General features: G+C 44.6%; 1 pseudogene; it reads left to right on the top strand.

Annotated features, from left to right (window-relative positions):
• The first annotated feature begins 377 nt into the window (after positions 1-377).
• On the top strand, positions 378-1,098 carry LOC106736333 (60S ribosomal protein L7 pseudogene; annotated as a pseudogene).
• Positions 1,099-4,503: the final 3,405 nt, after the last annotated feature.

Below are 4,503 nucleotides of genomic sequence, written 5' to 3'. Positions count from 1 at the left end.
CTGAAGCTGGGGGTGGATCACAACATCAAGACATTGTAATGGGTGCTGTCTCTCTGTTTATCTTTTGTCTCTCTCACCCATAAAAGAAACAAGTAAAACAAACTTTAAAAAATTATTAAAAAAAAATTATAGAGGCCCAACAGTAGAGAGTGTGTCACAGCTTGCTGAACAGCTTTTAATGCAGCCTATCTCTCTGGACCCTTCTCATGGCATGCCGGTACAATGGAACGGCCGAATATTCAGTGAGGCACCTACTGTCTCCAATACCCAAGAATCTATTAAAGCTGGACCCTGGCTCTTTTCCAGCTGGAACCATGGCGGGGGGGCATTCCAGAGAAGAAAAAAAGGGTCCTACTGTGGCAGGAGCCACCACCAAGAAAAAGGTTTCTGCTGTGCTAGAAACCCTTAAGAAAAAGTGGAGGAATTTTGTGGAGCTGAAGATCAAGCGCCTAAGAAAGAAGTTTGCTCAAGATGTTTCGAAAAGCAAGGAGGAAGCTTATCTATGATAAAGCTAAGCACTATCATAAAGAATATAGACAGATGTACAGAACTGAGATTCGCATGGCCAGGATGGCAAGAAGAGCTGGCAACTTCTATGTACCTGCAGAACCCAAATTAATGTTTGTCATTTGGATAAGAGGTATCAATAGAGTGAGCCCAAGAGTTCAAAAGGTGTTGCTTTTTCTTCATCTTCACCAGATCTTCAATGGCACCTTTGTTAAGCTCAAGAAAGCCTCAGTTAATATGCTAAGAATTGTGGAACCGTATATTGCATGGGGGTACCCAAACCTGAAGTCAGTAAATCAACTGATCTACAAACATGGTTATGGCAAAATCAATAAGAAGAGAATTGCTTTGACAGATAACTCTTTGATTGCTCGATCTCTTGGTAAATTCGGCATCATCTGCATGGAGGATCTGATTCATGAAATCTATACTGTTGGAAAACGCTTCAAAGAAGCAAATAACTTCCTGTGACCCTTCAAATTACCTTCTCCATGAGAAAGAATGAAGAAAAGGACTACCCATTTTGTAGAAGGTGGAGATGCTGGCAACAGGGAAGACCAGAGCAACAGATTTAGTAGAAGGATGAACTAAGGTATCCACCATGGTTATTTTTGTAATCTGTTCAGTAAATAAACAGAGTGGCTGGTTTCAGACTGCATGTAATCTGTTCAGTAAATAAACAGAGTGGCTGTTTTCAGACTGCAATATATTGTTGTATTAGTAACTTTTTTGATAGCTTGCCTCTGCCTTCCCTTAACTACTGTGGCACATCTTGGTGCTTGGTAAATGAAGCCAAAACTTCTGCAAGACTAGGGTCCATTTTATGTTTTGTGAAAATCACTTAGGGACTTAGGAGAGGCTTTTCCTACACCCAGGAAGGCCTGCCGTTTCCCCTTTGAATTGTGATGAACAAAAATGAGGCATTCATGGATGATTTGTAGGTGAGGTAATAAAATAAAGGTCAGTTCATCAAAAATGTAAAAAATCCAAAACAAAACAAACAAGATGCTGAACTCTGATGGTTGTGGGGGTTGCTGAAGAGATAGCAGTTTCCCCCGATTCCTAGGGCAACTAAACATTGTAAATCTCCTCATACCATCCCCTCAAACTTGCTGAGCTAGCTCCTGAATGTTGTTTTTGTCACCTTCCCTGCTGGCAGAGATATGATGATACCATAGTCAAGGCCACTGACACTGGTGTTTACGACTTGCCAACCAGCAAGATGAGGTCCTCCTCACGAAAGCTACGGTCACCAGAGGGGAGAAGTACTGTACCCTCTCCCTAGTGGCAGGGAAATCTGGGGACCTGTGGAAGAGTACTGTAAGAGGATATTGGGGGGGGGCCCACCATGGTGTGGTCGTTAAGGCAGCTGGATCCCACAAGTCCAACTATGTAGTTTAAGTCCCATACATAGTGGCTTCAAAAACATGTTGGGCACATGTGTATGTGGGCCCCAAATCCCTAGAGAATGAAGGAGAAGGGACTGTGGTATGGTCATCCTCGGGGGGGGGGGGGGGCAGTGACTTCTCCTTTTATTTCTACCTCTGTCTATGACTCTCTCTCTCTCTCTGGTGAGCACATGCACCTGATAGCAATGTTAAAAAAAAAAGTATATTGGAGGCATTGCAATGTGAATGGGAACTGCTTATGATTCCCAGGTGCCAGTGGTATGGCAAAGCAGCATTGGCCACATCCAGGACTACTTGCCAAGTGCCACTGGTCTGTGTAATGGATTCAGTTACAGTCACGATGTCCGAACAGCTGAGGTATGGGATCGACAACTGAAACTAGTTGGCAATGATCTACTGTAAGCCTCTGCTCTGTTAGCCTTTGCTGCTTGGCCACACACGATGGTTGTATGGAAATATTGCCTCTCTTACAATCCTTGCTGACTTCAAATTCTTAATGAAGGCTGTTCTCCCACTGAGATACTATACTGTTTCTGTTGGGCCACTCTAGAGGAGACAGAAAAGAGGACTGGAAGGCTATGTATGTATATTTCTTCTTTTTGTTTTCCTAGAGGGCAAATGCACTCCTAAGAGAGAGATGTGAGGATAGAAAGAGACAGAGAAAAAGTGAGAAAGCACTCCCAACCCCCATGGGGTATGGTCCTGTCCCAATCTCTTCTCTTGCATTTCTCCCTTCTTTTAGGATTCTGAGCATAGAAACATGCATACCATGCATATTTCTCAAGCTGCAGGTCCAGGACTCTAACTGTAAAGTAGGCCATGAGGGATTCAGCTGCTTTAATCACATTACGGCTGAACTGCCAGCATATCTCTAAATGGGACTCTTTAAAAAATAAAAGTTTATTAGGAACCAGTAGTTAGTGTAATGGCTATGTCGCTGGACTCCCATGTAGTAGACCACGGTTCGCGTCCCGGACCCGGTGGCTTAAAACTCACGCCGGGCATGTGTGTGTGCGTGCCCAAGATCCCAGGAGGAGAATGGAGGAGAAGGGATTGTGGTGTGACCATCCCCTCTGGGGGGTGATTTCTCGCTTTCTGTCTCTATGTCTCTCTCTGTTTGTCTGGTGAGCACACGCGCCCTATAGTGAATTTCTCAAGCTGCAGGTCCAGGACTCTAACTGTAAAGTAGGCCATGAGGGATTCAGCTGCTTTAATCACATTACGGCTGAACTGCCAGCATATCTCTAAATGGGACTCTTTAAAAAATAAAAGTTTATTAGGAACCAGTAGTTAGTGTAATGGCTATGTCGCTGGACTCCCATGTAGTAGACCACGGTTCGCGTCCCGGACCCGGTGGCTTAAAACTCACGCCGGGCATGTGTGTGTGCGTGCCCAAGATCCCAGGAGGAGAATGGAGGAGAAGGGATTGTGGTGTGACCATCCCCTCTGGGGGGTGATTTCTCGCTTTCTGTCTCTATGTCTCTCTCTGTTTGTCTGGTGAGCACACGCGCCCTATAGTGAAAACCTCTCCAAAAAAAAAAAGTTTATTTTAAAAGAGAGGGCACCCTTCATGGGGTCTTCATGCCGCAACTCACACTCCCCAGCCCTGCAACCAGCCCAAATCATGAGCAGACACACGATCACGCCAGTATGTTCAAATAGACCTGTTATGTGAACCTGGAGCCTTCCCATGGTCTCTAACATTGTGCCCAGTGTCTCTACTGTCTGCACTGTTGCTGCTGGGCCTAAATGTGGCTCTTGTTAATCAGAATCCTGTCTAGATGTTATGAACACTTAGAATAAAGCATATAAAACCTCAATAGCAATTATACATTCACAACAAAATACATTAAATTAACCTAAAGGGTTCTAGCAGAGGCCACTTAACTTCCCTTTCCCACTGCAAACCGTGCCCAAATTCCACCAGTTCTATTGAGAGCTCCTTCCTCCCGTACCATCAGAGAGAACGGAGACTTGGGCACCCACATCTAACAGAGTTGCCTCATTGTAAATATGTTCCCCTCAAAGCTTCAGTATACTTGGACAGCGAGACCTCGGTTTTACTTCTATTTGTTTTTATTCTTAAAATAGTTGAGATCAGGGCACAGGAAGAGGAGAGAATTGGGACATGAAGGGAGAGTGGCTCTGTCCAGTAAACAGGGCTTCGAATTTTGTTTCCGTTTCAAAGACTGGGCTCATTGCTCAATCCAGTGACCGTCTATCATTTTTGGGATTCGTGGTACTCTCTATAGGATGCCAGTGGTGGTGCGGTGGTAAAAACAACACTACAGAATTGAGGCAATACATGAAGGTTCCAGATTTGTGTCCTGACTAAAACAACAACAATGACAAAACATGTACATGCCGGGCATATGTGTGTATACCCATGATCTTGTCTGGTGGGGCTAGGGTAGGATTGTGCCATGGGGACCCTGTTGGGAATGCTCTCCCCCTGTCTCTATCACGGAAGAAATAAATAAACTTAAAAAAAAAATACAGAACATGGGCAGCAGATCCCATGGTGGTTAAGGCTCTGGACTCCCATGTGGCTGACCATGGTTTGTGTCCTAGACTTGGTCACTTGAAA

The sequence above is a fragment of the Tupaia chinensis genome, unplaced genomic scaffold (genome assembly GCF_000334495.1).
Source record: "Tupaia chinensis unplaced genomic scaffold, TupChi_1.0 Scaffold138601_1, whole genome shotgun sequence".
NCBI classification, from domain to species: Eukaryota; Metazoa; Chordata; class Mammalia; order Scandentia; family Tupaiidae; genus Tupaia; species Tupaia belangeri.
This window is presented reverse-complemented; position numbering and strand designations above follow the sequence as displayed.